This window comes from Kogia breviceps, chromosome 11 (assembly GCF_026419965.1).
Source record: "Kogia breviceps isolate mKogBre1 chromosome 11, mKogBre1 haplotype 1, whole genome shotgun sequence".
NCBI classification, from domain to species: Eukaryota; Metazoa; Chordata; class Mammalia; order Artiodactyla; family Physeteridae; genus Kogia; species Kogia breviceps.
The window spans coordinates 35,474,434-35,490,849 of NC_081320.1; positions in this window are offsets into that span (position 1 = coordinate 35,474,434).

The following is a 16,416-nucleotide window of genomic DNA, read 5'->3' on the forward strand; positions in this document are numbered from 1 at the left end:
CCTCCTCCTCCCCTGTAGCTAGTGCTTTGGCATTTGCCCAATTACTTATAAAATGTGACTGATAATATCTAACACATAGAATACTGCATTTGGAGTGGTTTGTGTGTTTATGTTTCTATAGGGGAATAAAATTTTCTACAAGAAAAATGTATATTTTCTGAAATAGATTGAAACCCCTTTTTAAAAAGTACTATAATCGGACTTCCCTGGTGGCGCAGTGGTTAAGATTCTGCCTGCCAAGGCAGGGGATATGGGATCGAGCCCTGGTCAGGGAAGATCCCACATGCCATGGAGCAGCTAGGCCCATGCACTACAACTACTGAGCCTGCAGGCCACAACTACTGAGGTCCGGGCACCTAGAGCCGATGCTCTGCAACAAGAGAATCCACCGAAATGAGAAGCCCGTGCACCACAACAAAGAGTAAGCCCCGCTCACTGCAACTAGAGAAAGCCCACACACAGCAATGAAGACCCAACGCAGGAAAAAAATAAATTAATTTTAAAAAACTACTATATCCATCTGTACATCTTTCTCTGGGAAGAACAGAGAGAAGGAGTGCAAGAGTGAGAAAGACCACACATCCCTGCACATCCCTGATGCAGGTGCTCTGATGGCTCAGATAGTTTTATCCCCACTTTAACAAAGGAGGAAACAAGCTCAGAGAGGTTTAGTAATTTTCCCAAAGCCAAACAGCTATTGAGTGGCAGAACCAAGATCTGAAACAAGTCTGTTACCTTCAAAGCCTAAGCCCTCATCACAACAAAACTCAATTAATATTTACATTTATCGAATTACATTGCAACCTGGGGAGATCTTGGAACAATCCTGAATAAGAGTGAGAAAGAAAGAAATACCATTGTTCCTACAGTCAACCAAAAATTTTGGACACCTGCTAGATGCCTGGCCTTTTTGGGGGTTCAGCAGTGATCAAGACAGGAAGAGTCCTGCTTTCAGGAACCATGTAGTGGGGAGGAGAGATGGGTGCAACTTGGGTGAGGGATTTCACCTTGCTGGACCTCTGTTTGCCCATCTGGAAAATGGGATGGGTGTTCCTCATTTTCTGGGATTGTCCAGCCCTCACATTCTCTGATTCCATAAGAAGCATTTCTTTTCCTGTTTCTGTAAAATTCATTCAGGCCATGAGCTGTGATGAGTGTGGTTAGCTGCTCCCCAAATCACTCTGTTCCCACCCTTTTCCTGTGATCAGGTCTTTCCCGAAACATGACTCACAATCAATCAAGTCACAGAACCTAAGGGGCACCCTGCAGAAAAATTCCATCCTTTGCTTCTCAGGAGCTCTGCGGTCTACCTGCCAGGTAAACTTAACTCACCTGGCACAAGGTGGCCATCCCTGGTTTCACATCAACATGATCACAGGCACAAACCTCCTTGTTTTTCCATTTTTTCTTTCAGGTACTTGTTGAAACAACTGCACAAATATGACTAAGGTATAAAATCAGGCATCTTCTGCCCCCAGTGCCTACTAATAAATGATTTTCTGCCACTTGAATGATAAAGGTAGAACATTTCAACATTCTGTTGCCCTTATTATTTGTCATTTTTGTTGATATTTCTATTGAATGCATCTTGCAATATTTTAGCAATGGAACATTTATTTAGGTTGTTCCAGGCCAGGCCTTTAGTTATAAAGGTTTTGTTGTTATATTTTTATTATGTTTCCCTTAAAAATCATTATCCTAACTAAATGGATTAAGTCAATTCTATAGGCATTTATCTTATGATATTGATGAAACTAATACATAGAGGGCAGTAGTACAAGTTGATTGGACCTGAGAACCTCTATTAGCACAGTTAAGTATAAATATTGTCTATATGTAAACCAAAGTACATGCTGAGTGAGATTCTCCTACTCTTTCACTGTCTGCCCCTCAAGCCTGTGAGAAACGGAATATTTCTTGCCATCTCAGTAAACAAAGGATGTCACAGTCATCAGCACTTGCAGCCCTCCAATGTGAGCCAGCGGGCCCTGAGGAACTCAGGATATGCAAATACAGAATGCTGGCCCCAGAGAGCTGAGGTGCATATCAAAGGAAGGATTTCAGTGAGCCCAGACTCTGGCATCTTCCCATACAAAGAAAAGCGCTGCATTCCTCACCTTGGGAGAGCTGGTTTTCCTTAGTTAACAAACACCTTTTGATGTTCCCCATTACCTGCGCCAGTCCCCTGCCCTGTCCCCTTCCCCCGGTACTTTAGCTCAGGGAGGAAGGAGCGCAGAGGGGCTCGGCTGAATAAGGGGTCTGCGAGCCTCGGGAGGAGTTTTCGGTCGCTTTCCCCGCAGTCCGGATGAGGGGTGCTGACGCTGCAGCCGGACCCTGCACCTCTCTAGCCCCGTTTCCCCTTGGGAAGCTCAGGCCGAGCCCCTCCCCACGCCCCCCAGGCCCCATGAGCCAAGCCGAGGGCAGGGGCGAGAGGAAGGACCGAAGTTCCCAGGGACCAGACGCTGGGGGCCGCTCTTTCTGCACAGCAGCGGCGGGTGGCAGCGAAAACCTGCCCCTCAGAAACTGGTCTTGCGCTGCAGCCCGGGCACCAGACAACACGGAGGGTTGGCGCCCACTTACCCTGCCCGCCGTCCCCACGACTGTCGCGGCTTCATCCGCCGGGGCCCCTCCAGAGCCGGCTGCTTCAGTGAGGCCGCCTCAGGCTCCGGGGCAGTTCCGTGACGGCGGAGGTAAGAGACCCCGAGCAGGGAGTTCCAGCTCTGCGGAAACGCGGGCTCCGTTCTGGGCGCTGGGGGTGGGACCGCTCTGTCCCGAGGCCTTCCTGGAGGGAGGGGGGCGCCGGGGCACGAGCCACCAGGAGCGCAGGGCCCCGTCGGGGTTCGTGGAGGGGCGGCCCGGCCTGGGGCCCTGCCCACTGTGACCGCAGCCCAGGCCCTTTTCTGGAATCCTACACAAAAATGTTAGAAAGATACACAGTCTATAGTAAATATTCACAAATGAGTCTTCCTGTTGTGCTTACTATCCTATTAAAGGTGTAAAATCCATAAACACTTTAAGTTCTAAGTTAAATATGAATTTTTACCTTTCTAATTATGTCTCTGTTCTTCACAATTGTCCTTCATGAATCAGAGACTGTGACATCACTAGTTTAAAATGAGCTTGTTAAAAAAATAAAACTCAGGCCCATCGGACCTACTGAATCACAATCTGCATTTTACAGTCTCTCCAGTGTACTTGTATACCCATGAATAGTTGAAAGGTACATTTCTACCGCGGCATGTCTTCTCTGTCTGAGAAATACACACATTTTATCCAGTTTGATATAAATAAAACACTCAAAAATGCATTTGCCTGGTTTGAAACCATCATTTTGTCATTTCTTTTCCAGATAAGTATAGTCTCTATACTGGTTTTGTGGATCACATGCCATACTCTTTTTTTGTAGTTAGAAATAAGGTAGAAAAAGTTACTTTGTAAATATTTATATATATATATTTATTTATATAAACGTTTTATATATATATAACGTTACAGGAAAGATTAGGAGTTTGTGGGTATAATTTATCTTATTCTTTTAAAATTGCAGCCTCCCTTTTAATACACTTTCTAACTTCTTGGGATGTTTCTAAATGAACTGTGTACTATATGCTTCTGTTACAGTCCATACAATATTTTATTGTCTTATTTTCTGTAACACTTTTCCATGGATTCTTTGGGCGTAAGATATATTAAAAGGGAGACTGCGATTCTGTGACTTGCCTGGTGATGCAGTGGTTAAGAATTTGCCTGTCAATGCAGGGGACACGGGATTGAACCCTGGTCCGGGAAGATCCCACGTGCCACGGAGCAACTAAGCCAGTGGGACGAGGGGTCCTGAGTCCTAGATCCAGGCTCAGCCTTCCCTTAGAGCTCCCCAGAGAGCTGAGGGCGGCCCCGAGGGCAAGCTGATGGCCTTCAGCGTATCTTCTCTTCAGTCAAGAGAACCCATCGCTTGGTGCTTTTCTCCTTTCTTTTCAGCTAAGGTTCATTCTCCCCTCCCTTGTCACACTTTCCAACTTCTCATCCTGAACTCACTGGTTTCTTGGCTAGATCACCTCCACCGGCTTTCCAGTCAGCTACCTCAATTCGGTAAATAGCAGCAAGGAGGGTCCTGCTACAGGTTTGTGGCTTGTCTCACAAAGCCAGGGTCAGGCAAAATATTCTACTTGAATTCAGTTGTTCAGGTTGCCAAAAAGGCTTACACTACTGGTACTTCTTGAACGGATCCCGAAAATGGGTGTCAGATCATTTCTGTCATTTCCAGTGCCTGGGGTAGGAGATAAGGTAAATGCAGATTAAGCACCTGGGACGTTCTTAACATCTGGAGAAAGAGTATTCCTTTTGTGTCAGGAGATACCGTTATAGAGATAAATACTATTCAATTTCATAGAGCATTTTGATACAAGATAGACTTTCTGGAGAGTTAACTGTTAAGCCAGCAGAGAAGAGAGTTTTGAGTACTCATGGGTGAACAGTCATTGGATAGAGCAGTGGCTCTTAAGTGAGGCTGATTTTACCCTCACCCTTCCCCCAGGATGTTTGACAATGGCTGGAGACATTTTTGTTTGTCACATCTGGAGAAGGGGTGCTGCAGGCATCTAATGGGTAGAGGCCAGGATGCTACTACATATCATACAAGGCACAGGACAGCCCTCCCCACCACCCAAAAACAATGAGCTGGCCCAAAATGTCAATAGTGTGCTATGGAGAAACCTTGGATAGAGGCTGAGGACTGAAGAGAGGCTGAGGTTGTCCGATGTACTCTCACGTCAGGTAGTCAGTCACATTTGCCAGACTGTTGTGTGGCCCTGCCCCTTTCCCAGAATCTGTAGCACGCACATTGATGCCAATGCTTGTCATGTCCTTTGGGTGTGAAACCCTTGGGGGCTCCTGAAAGTCCTAAACACAGGAAGGAGTGATTTAGGAGGGTGACGTGGGAGCCCTAAAGTTCTCTTCCTAAAGAGAACTTTAGGAAGAACAAAATTGTCCTCATGTGTTTGGGAAATGTGCCAGATGGAAAAGAGAGGAGGTGTGCCCTGGGGTGTACCATTCCAGAAGGCAGACTGAGACTGATGCGTGCCAGGGAGTCAGATTCTGAATTTGGTATAGACTGCTGTAGCAACTAGCAATGCCTAGATCTGTCTAGAGACTGCTGGGTTGTCTGTCACTGCAATGTTCCTGTATAGGCTGATGCCCACTGATTGGTGATATGATAGAGGGGGGCTGATATAAAGGATGCTCTAAGATATTGTGAATCTACACTATTTTACAATTCTTACCCAGGACTCGGAGCTCCTCGTTCGTGAGCTGCAGAGTTCCTTGGATGTCTGCTCTGACATGTTTCATCCTTTGACATGTACCACTCATTTTTCAGGTACAAAACAAAGAATAGTTTTGCACAAAGCCCAAAGGGATATACTGAAAGAGTTATCGGAAAAGAATAATACATAGGTATGTATTTGCATTGCCTTTCTCCAAATATTTGCGACAGGTTAGCTGGTTAGTGGCTGCTTTCTCGTGCTCCAGCCCTTATAATGTGATCACCTCAGAATATCACAGGGATTGGAGCCTGTCTGTCTCTGCCCATGGCCCCTAGTTTCTTCTTGTCATTGCTTTCGATACTTTGTAAGGCTCTTCTCTTTTCCTCCTGCTCACAGCAGACATTGAGTAACTTGTAGTTGTTACTGAGATACATATTTCACAGTATAGTCCTTTAGAAATGAGAAAGGTTTACTTATTGTGGAAAACAGTGTCGGCTCCTGGGAGTGTTAGTGTCACTTGGTATTGTGTTTCCCACGGCTGCCATGGTAACTGTCGTTGCCTGCTGACTCCCTAAGGTTTGAAAAGAATACTTCCTTGGATCTCAGGTGATATTGGTACATTCCTTCATTCATTTATTCATTCAGGAAATATTTTCTGAGCACCATGTATGTGCCAGGTACTTTTAACATGGACAGTGAATGAAAGAGACAAAATTCCTACCCTAGTGAACTGTACATTCTGACTTAATTGGCTTGGGCGAGGCCTGGCCATTGGTAGCTTTTAAAACCCCTCCAGCTGGGTTTCAGAACCACAGGTATAAATGAAGCACTTTAGGAATTGCAAAGGCATTGCAGAAATCAAAAGTGGCTATTGGTATGCCTTCACTATTCCTGCATTTTTCTGCCTGCATCAGGACTGTTGTGCAAGTGCTTATCATTTTCTTTTAAGCCCTTTTTGTTGTTTGTCTGGACCTGTTATCCCTCTTTCTAACCTAACACCCTACCTCCTTGTCTTTCAACCTCCAGTCCATCATCTCTTTGGGATTTATCATAAACTTGGTGGGAAGCCATTTCAGGGTATAAACAGAGAAGTGGTGTTAGCAGAGATGCCTTTTTCATACACCATGCAGGCTATTGTAAGAGAATGGCTAGGAGGGGACAGGTGTAGATTTGGGGAGACTCATTAGGAGACTGGCTTTGTGCACAGTGGTTGCCTTGGAGATGGAGTAAAGCAGGCAGGTTAGAGTCCTATTTGGAAGGTTAGTGATGGCTTAGAGGTGAATAGGAGTTAGTGATGAATTGGATGTGGGGAATGTGGTTAAGGATGTGTAACTGAGTAAATGGAGGTGCTACTTACTGAAATGGGAAAAATTTTCTGCCCACATATTGGCCTGATAAACACCTTCTCACCCTTTAGACCTTGAATCAGAGTTTACTTCTTGTTTAAGTATATTTTATTTTATTTCATTTTTATTTGGGCTGTGGTGCCAGCTTGCAGGATCTTAGTTCCCCAACCAGGGATTGAACCCAGGCCCGTGAATTGGAGGCACGGGGTCCTAACCACTGGACCACTGGGGAATTACAAGCAGATATTTTTTCTTTCTTTTTTAAATATAAGTTTAAATTAATTGCTTAATTAATTTATTTATTTATTGTTGGTTGCCGTGTGTCTTCATTGCCATGCATGAGCTTTCTGTAGTTGCGGCAATTAGGGGATACTCTCCATTGAGGTTCACGGGTCTCTCACTCCAGTGGCTTCTCTTGTTGCGGAGCACGGGCTCTATTCACGCAGGCTTCAGTAGTTGTGGTGCGTGGGCTCAGTAATCGTGGCTCACGGGCTTACTTGCTCTGCGGCATGTGGGATCTTCCCGTACCAGGGAGCAAACCTGTGTCCCCTGCCTTGGCAGGCGGATTCTTTTTTTGTTTTGGGGTTTTGTCATTTAAATTAGATGTTTATTCATATACTAATTTACATCACAAAAGAAATTTCTCATTTTATAAGCCATTATTGTGTCATTAAAATTAGAAAGTGTGACTCTTTAACTATGTTTCTGGAATGAATATTTCAACTATTTCTCAAGTCTGATTTAAGAATTTTATTTATTATTTTAGTCCAAAACAGAAAAGCTAGTTGTTGAGCTGATATATGATAATATTAGTAGCTTACAACTAGAGTCAATAAATCATTCTTCACATTAATAAATTATGTTTTGCATTCCTTTTTTATTTTCAACTGTTTTTATTTTAAAAAACATCTTTATTGGAGTATAACTGTTTTACAATAGTGTGTTAGTTTTTCCTTTACAACAAAGTGAATCAATTATACATATACATATGTTCCCATATCTCTTCCCTCTTGCATCACCCTCTCTCCCACCCTCCCTATCTCACCCCTCTAGGTGGTCACAAAGCACAGAAGTGATCTCCCTGTGCTATGTGGCAGCTTTCCACTAGCTATCTAATTTACATTTGATAGTGTATATATGTCCCTGCCACTCTCTCACTTCGTCACAGCTTACCCTTCCCCCTCCCCATATCCTCAAGTCCATGCTCTAGTAAGTCTGTGTTTTCTTCACGTCCTACCACTAATCTCTTCATGACATGTTTTTTTCCTTAGAGTCCATATATATGTGTTAGCATACGGTATTTGTTTTTCTCCTTCTGACTCACTTCACTCTGTATGACAGACTCCAGGTCCATCCACCTCATTATAAATAACTCAGTTTCATTTCTTTTTATGGCTGAGTAATATTCCATTGTATATATGTGCCACATCTTTTTTATCCATTCTTCTGTTGATGGACACTTAGGTTGCTTCCATGTCCTGGCTATTGTAAATAGAGCTACAATGAACATCTTGGTACATGACTCTTTTTGAATTATGGTTTTCTCAGGGTATATGCCCAGTAGTGGGATTGCTGGGTCGTATGGTAGTTCTATTTGTAGTTTTTTAAGGAACCTCCATACTGTTCTCCATAGAGGTTGTATCAATTTACATTCCCACCAGCAGTGCAAGAGGGTTCCCTTTTCTCCACACCTTCTCCAGCATTTATTGTTTCTAGAGTTTTTGACGATGGCCAATCTGACCGGTGTGAGATGATATCTCATTGTAGTTTTGATTTGCATTTCTCTAATGATTAATGATGTTGAGCATTCTTTCATGTGTTTGTTGGCAATTTGTATATCTTCTTTGGAGAAATGTCTATTTAGTTCTTCTACCCATTTTTGGATTGGGTTGTTTGTTTTTTTGTTATTGAGCTGCCTGAGTTGCTTATAAATTTTGGATATTAATCCTTTGTCAGTAGCTTCATTTGCAAATATTTTCTCCCATTCTGAGGGTTGTCTTTTGGTCTTGTTTATGGTATCCTTTGCTGTGCAAAAGCTTTTAAGTTTCATTAGGTCCCATTTTTTTAATTTTTGTTTTTATTTCCATTTCTCTAGGAGATGGGTCAAAAAGGATCTTGCTGTGATTTTTGTCATAGAGTGTTCTGCCTATGTTTTCCTCTAAGAGTTTGATAGTGTCTGGCCTTACATTTAGGTCTTTAACCCATTTTGAGTTTATTTTTGTGTGTGGTGTTAGGGAGTGTTCTAATTTCATACTTTTACATGTAGCTGTCCAGTTTTCCCAGCACCACTTTTTGAAGAGGCTGTCTTTTCTCCACTGTGTTTCCTTCCCTCCTTTATCAAAGATAAGGTGACCATATGTGTGTGGGTTTATCTCTGGGCTTTCTATCCTGTTCCATTGATCTATATTTCTGTTTTTGTGCCAGTACCATACTGTCTTGATTACTGTAGCTTTGTAGTATAGTCTGAAGTCAGGGAGCCTGATTCCTCCAGCTCCATTTTTCGTTCTCAAGATTGCTTTGGCTACTCGGGGTCTGTTGTGTTTCCATACAAATTGTGAATTTTTTTGTTCTAGTTCTGTAAAAAATGCCAGTGATAATTTGATAGGGATAGCATTGAATCTGTAGATTGCTTTGGGTCATAGAGTCATTTTCACAACGTTGATTCTTCCAGTCCAAGAACATGGTATATCTCTCCACCTATTTGTATCATCTTTAATGTCTTTCATCAGTGTCTTATAGTTTTCTGCGTACAAGAGTTTTGTCTCCTTAGGTAGGTTTATTCCTAGATATTTTATTCTTTTTGTTGCAATGGTAAATGGGAGTGTTTTCTTAATTTCACTCTCAGATTTTTCATCATTAGTGTATAAGGATGCCAGAGATTTCTGTGCATTAATTTTGTATCCTGAAACTTTACCAAATTCATTGATTAGCTCTAGTAGTTTTCTGGTAGCATCCTTAGGATTCTCTATGTATAGTATCATGTCATCTGCAAACAGTGACAGCTTTACTTCTTCTTTTCCTATTTGGATTCCTTGTATTTCTTTTTCTTCTCTGATTGCTGCGGCTAGAACTTCCAAAACTAGGTTGAATAATAGTGGTGAGAGTGGGCAACCTTGTCTTGTTCCTGATCTTAGTGAAAATGGTTTCAGTTTTTCACCATTTAGAACGATGCTAGCTGTGGGTTTGTCATATATGGCCTTTATTATGTTGAGGAAAGTTCCCTGTATGCCTACTTTCTGCAGGGTTTTTATCATAAATGAGTGTTGAATTTTGTCAATAGCTTTCTCTGCATCTATTGAGATGATCTTATGGTTTTTCTCTTTCAGTTTGTTGATATGGTGTATCACGTTGATTGATTTGCGTATATTGAAGAATCCTTGCATTCCTGGAATAAACCCCACTTGATCATGGTGTATGATCCTTTTAATGTGCTGTTGGATTCTGTTTGCTAATATTTTGTGGAGGATTTTTGCATCTATGTTCATCAGTGATATTGGCCTGTAGTTTTCTTTCTTTGTGACGTCTTTGTCTGGTTTTGGTATCAGGGTGATGGTGGCCTCATAGAATGAGTTTGGGAGTGTTCCTCCCTCTGCTATCTTTTGGAAGAGTTTGAGAAGGATAGCTGTTAGCTCTTCTCTAAATGTTTGATAGAATTCGCCTGTGAAGCCATCTGGTCCTGGGCTTTTGTTTGTTGGAAGATTTTTAATCACAGTTTCAATTTCAGTGCTTGTGATTGGTCTGTTCATATTTTCTCTTTCTTCCTGGTTCAGTCTCGGCAGGTTGTGCATTTCTAAGAATTTGTCCATTTCTTCCAGGTTGTCCATTTTATTGCCATACAGTTGCTTGTAGTAATCTCTAATAATCTTTTGTATTTCTGCAGTGTCAGTTGTTACTTCTCCTTTTTCATTTCTAATTCTATTGATTTGAGCCTTCTCCCTTTTTTTCTTGAAGAGTCTGGCTAATGGTTTATCAATTTTATTTATCTTCTCAAAGAACCAGCTTTTAGTTTTATTGATCTTTGCTATTGTTTCCTTCATTTCTTTTTCATTTATTTCTGATCTGATCTTTATGATTTCTTTCCTTCTGCTAAATTTGGGGGTTTTTTGTTCTTCCTTCTCTAATTGATTTAGGTGCAAAGTTAGGTTGTTTATTCGAGATGTTTCCTGTTTCTTAAGGCATGATTCTATTGCTATAAACTTGTCTCTTAGAACTGCTTTTGCTGTATCCCATAGGTTTTGGGTCGTCGTGTCTCCATTGTCATTTGTTTCTAAGTATTTTTTGATTTCCTATTTGATTTCGTCAGTGATCACTTCATTATTAAGTAGTGTATTGTTTAGCCTCCATGTGTTTGTATTTTTTACAGATCTTTCCCTGTAATTGATATCTAGTCTCATAGCGTTGCGGTCAGAAAAGATACTTGATACAATTTCAATTTTCTTATATTTGCCAAGGCTAGATTTGTGGCCCAATATATGATCGATCCTGGAGAATGTTCCATGAGCACTTGAGAAAAAAATGTGTATTCTGTTGTTTTTGGATGGAATGTCTTATAAATATCAATTAAGTCCATCTTGTGTAATGTATCATTTAAAGCTTGTGTTTCCTTATTTATTTTCATTTTGGATGATCTGTCCATTGGTGACAGTGGGGTGTTAAAGTCCCCTACTATAATTGTGTTACTGTCGATTTCCCCTTTTAAGGCTGTTAGTATTTAGCTTATGTATTGAAATGCTCCTATGTTGGGTGCATAAATATTTACAATTGTTATATCTTCTTCATGGATTGATCCCTTGATCATTATGTAGTGTCCTTCTTTGTCTCTTGTAATAGTTTTTATTTTAAAGTCTATTTTGTCTGATATGAGAATTGCTACTCCAGCTTTCTTCTGATTTCCATTTGCATGGAATATCTTTTTCCATCCCCTTACTTTCAGTCTGTAAGTGTCCGTAGGTTTGAAGTGGGTCTCTTGTAGACAGCATATATATGAGTCTTGTTTTTGTATCCATTCAGCCAGTCTGTGTCTTTTGGTGGAAGCATTTAATCCATTTACATTTAAGGTAATTATCGATATGTATGTTCCTAGTACCATTTACTTAATTGTTTCGGGTTGTTCTTGTAGGTCTTTTCCTTCTCTTGTGTTTCTTGCTTAGAGAAGTTCCTTTAGCATTTGTTGTAAAGCTGGTTTGGTGGTGCTGAACTCTCTCAGCTTTTGCTTGTCTGTAAAGGTTTTAATTTCTCCATCAAATCTGAATGAGATCCTTGCTGGGTAGAGTAATCTTGGTTGTAGGATTTTTTCCTTCATCACTTTAAATATGTCCTGCCACTCCCTTCTGGCTTGTAGAGTTTCTGCTGAAAGATCAGATGTTAACCTTATGGGGATTCCCTTGTGTGTTATTTGTTGTTTTTCCCTTGCTGCTTTTAATATGTTTTCTTTGTATTTAATTTTTGACAGTTTGATTATTATGTGTCTTGGCGTGTTTCTCCTTGGTTTTATCTTGTATGGGACTCTCTGTGCTTCCTGGACTTGATTGACTATTTCCTTTCCTATATTAGGGAAGTTTTCAACTATAATCCTTCAAATATTTTCTTAGTCCGTTTCTTTTTCTCTTCTTCTTCTGGGACCCCTATAATTCGAATGTTGGTGCGTTTAGTGTTGTCCCAGAGGTCTCTGAGAATGTCCTCAGTTCTTTTCGTTCTTTTTTCTTTCTTCTGCTCTGCAGTAGTTATTTCCACTATTTTATCTTCCAGGTCACTTATCCGTCCTTCTGCCTCAGTTATTCTGCTACTGATCCCATCTAGAGTATTTTTCATTTCATTTATTGTGTTGCTCATTGTTACTTGCTTCCTCTTTATTTCTTCTAGGTCCTTGTTAACTGTTTCTTGCAAGTTGTCTATTCTATTTCCAAGATTTTGAATCATCTTCACCATCATTATTCTGAATTCTTTTTCAGGTAGACTGGCTATTACCTCTTCATTTGTTAGGTCTGGTGTGTTTTTATCTTGCTCCTTCATCTGCTGTGTGTTTTTCTGTCTTCTCATTTTGCTTATCTTAATGTATTTGGGGTCTCCTTTTTGCAGGCTGCAGGTTCGTAGTTCCCTCTGTCTTTGGTGGCTGTCCCCAGTGGCTGAGGTTGGTTCAGTGGGTTGAGTAGGTTTCCTGGTTGGGGGGACTAGTGCCTCTGTGGATGAGGCTGGATCCCGTCTCCCTTGTGTGCAGGTCCACGTCCGGTGGCATGTATGGAGATGTTGGTAGCCTTATTATGATTTTAGGCAGCCTCTCTGCTAATGGATGGGGCTGTAGACCTGTCTTCCTCTTTGTTGGGCATAGGGTGTCCAGCACTGTTAGTTGCTGGTCCTTGAGTGAAGCTGGGTCTTGGTGTTGAGATGGAGATCTCTGGGAGATTTTTGCCATTTGATATTACGTGGAGCTGGGAGGTCTCCTGTGGACCAGTGTCCTGAGGTTGGTTCTCCCACCTCAGAGACACAACCTTGACACCTGACTGGAGTGCCAAGAGCCTTTAATCCACAAGGCTCAAAATAAAAGGGATAAAAAATAGAAAGGAAAGAAAAGAAGGAAGGAAGGAAGGAGGATGGGAGGGAAGGAAGGCAGGAAGAAAGGAAGGGAGGGAGGAAGAAAGGAAGGGAGGAAGGAAGAAAGGAAGGAAGGGAGGAAGGAAGGGAGGAAAGAAGGAAGGAAGGAGGGAAGGAGGAAAGAAAGGAAGCAAGAAAGGAAGAAAGAAAGAGAGAAGACAAAATAAAGTAGGATAAATATAGTTATTAAAATAAAATTAATTATTAAGAAGAACAATTTCTATTAAAGAAAAAAATAAAACCAAACCAAACAAAAAAAAACCCGGGTCGGTCTAACCCTAGGACAGATGGTGAAAACAAAGCTATACAGACAAAATCTCACACAGCAGCACACACATACACACTCACAAAAAGAAAAAAGGGGAAAATAATAGTGTATCTTGCTCCCAAAGTCCTCCTCCTCAACTTGTGATATTTTGCTGTCTATTCAGGTTTTCCACAGATGCAGGGCACTTCAAGTTGACTGTGGAGCTTTAATCCTCTGCTTCTGAGGCTGCTGGGAGAGACCTCCCCTCTCTTCTGTGTTCGCACAGCTCCTGGGGTTCAGCTTTGGACTTGGCCCCGCCTCTGCGTGTAGGTCGTCTGAGGGCGTCTGCCCTTCGCTCAGACAGGACGGGGTTAAAGAAGCAGCTGATTCGGGGGCTCTGGCACAGGCCACGGGGGAGGGAGGAGCACGGATGAGGGGCGAGCCTGCGACATCAGAGGCCGTCGTGACGCTGCACTTGCCCGAGGTGCACCGTGCGTTTTCCCTGGGAAGCTGTCCCTGGATCCCGGGACCCCGGCAGTGGTGGGCTGCACACCTCCCGGGAGGGGCGGTGTGAAGAGTGACCTGTGCTCGCACACGGGCCTCTTGGTGGTGGCAGTAGCAACCCTAGCGTCCCACACCCGTCTCTGTTTTCCGTGCCGACAGCCGCAGCTCGCGCCCGTTTCTGGAACTCCTTTACACGGTGCCCGTAATCCCCTCTCCTCGCACCCCAGGAAGTGAAGAGGCAAGAAAAAGTCTCTTTCATGAAGGATTTATCTGTAGTATGCAATGCTATAGATAAATCCTTCATGAAAGAGACTTTTTCTTGAAGGGTCCATCGATGTAGCACACTTCATTGTTGTCTTATTTTAAGAAATTGCCTCAGCTACCCCAGCCTTAGCAGCCACCACCCAGATCAGTTAGCAGCCATGGACATAGAGGCAAGACCCTCCACCAGGAAAAAGATTGTGACTCACTGAAGGCTCAGATGATGGTTAGCATTTTTTAGCAATAAAATATTTTCAATTAAAAAAAAGTCTCTTGTCTCTTCAGTAGCTCCGCGCCCGTTTCTGGAGCTCCTTTAAGCAGCGCACTTAAAGCCCTCTCCTCGTGCAGCAGGAGGCAAAGAGGGAAGAAAAGGTCTCTTGCCTCTTACGCAGCTCCAGACTTCAACTGGACTCCCTCCCGGCCAGCTGTGGTGCACTAACCCCTTCAGGCTGTTTTCACTCTGCCAACTCCAGACCTTTCCCTGGGATCCCACTGAAGCCTGAGGCTCAGCTCCCAGCCCCACCCACCCCGGGGGGTGAGCAAACAAGCCTCTCAGGCTGCTGAGTGCTGACCGGCACTGATCCTCTGTGTGAATCTCTCCGCTTTGCCCTCCGCACCCTGTTGCTGCGCTCTCCTCCGCAGCTCCGAAGTTTCCCTCTCTGCCACCTGCAGTCTCCGCCCACGAAGGGGCTTCTAGTGTGTGGAAACCTTTCCTCCTTCACGGCTCCCTCCCACTGGTGCAGGTCCCGTCCCTATTCTTTTGCCTCTGTTTATTCCTTTTTCTTTTGACCTACTCAGGTACGTGTGGAGTTTCTTGCCTTTTGGGAGGTCTCAGGTTTTCTGCCAGAGTTCGGTGCGTGTTCTATAGGAGAAATTCCACGTGTAGATGTATTTCTGATGTATCTGTGAGGAGGAAAGTGATCCCCGCGTCCTACTTTTCTGCCATGTTCTCGCTCCCCTGAAGACACTCTTCTAAATCAAAACCAGTTCTCTTAACTTGCTGTTTCCTTCTTGGGTCACATTATGAACTCTTTCCGTGGCCACAGGGCATGTGTACTTTTAATTTCAGGGACTGCTGATATTCCAGGATGTGGCCATCGATTTCTCTCAAGAGGAGTGAGAAAGCCTGGGCCATGATCAGGGAGAATTGTACAGGGATGTGATATGAGAGAAGTATAGGAACCTTCTCTCGTTGGGTGAGGATACCTTCCTTCCAGAATTCCTTATCCAACCAGAGGGATTAGAGTCCTTCATTTGCAGAATGTCTCCTGAAATCTTCTGCTTCCTACAATAGGGTTTCAGATTGCAACGTTTCAGGACAGATTGGGAGTTTGTGGGTATAATTCATCTTCTTTTAAAATTGCAGCCTCCATTTTAATATACTTTGGAACTGCTTGGGATGTGTCTATATGAACTGAGTACTATTGCTTCTGTTAGAATCCTTACAATATTTTATTGTCTTTTTATCTGTAACAATTTTCCATGGATTCTTTGGGATTAAGGTATATTAGAAGAAAGACTGCGATTCTGGGACTTTCCTGGTGATGCAGTGGTTAACAATCTGCCTGCCAAGGCAGGGGACATGGGTTCGAGCCCTGGTCCGGGAAGAGCCCACATGCCGTGGAGCAGCTAAGCCCATACGCCACAGCTACTGGGCCTGCAGGCCACAACTACTGAAGCCCACACGCCTAGAGCCAGTGCTCCACAACAAGCGCAACAAGAGAATCCACCGCAAAGAGAAACCCGTGCACCACAACAAGGAGTAGCCCCCACTCGTTGCAACTAGAGAAAGGCTGCACATAGCAACAAAGACACAACGCAGACAAAAATTAATTAATTAATTAATTAATTTTAAAAAGTACTAAATCCTTCTATACAACTTCTCTGGGAAGAACAGAGAGATGGCGTGGGAGAGTGAGAAAGACAAGTATTTAGTGCACATCTCTCATGCAGGTGCTCTGCTGGCTCAGGTAGATTTATCCCCACTTTACAAAGGAGGAATTTCAGAGTGGTTTAGTAATTTTCCCAAAGCCAAACAGCTCTTCAGTGACAGAACCAAGTTATGAACCAAGTCTGTTACCTTCAAAGCCTAAGTCGTCATCACAACAAAACTCAACTAATATCTACATTTATCCAACTACATTGCAACCTGGGGAGTTCTTGGCACAATCCTGAATAAGGGTGAGAAAGAAAGAAACAGCATTGT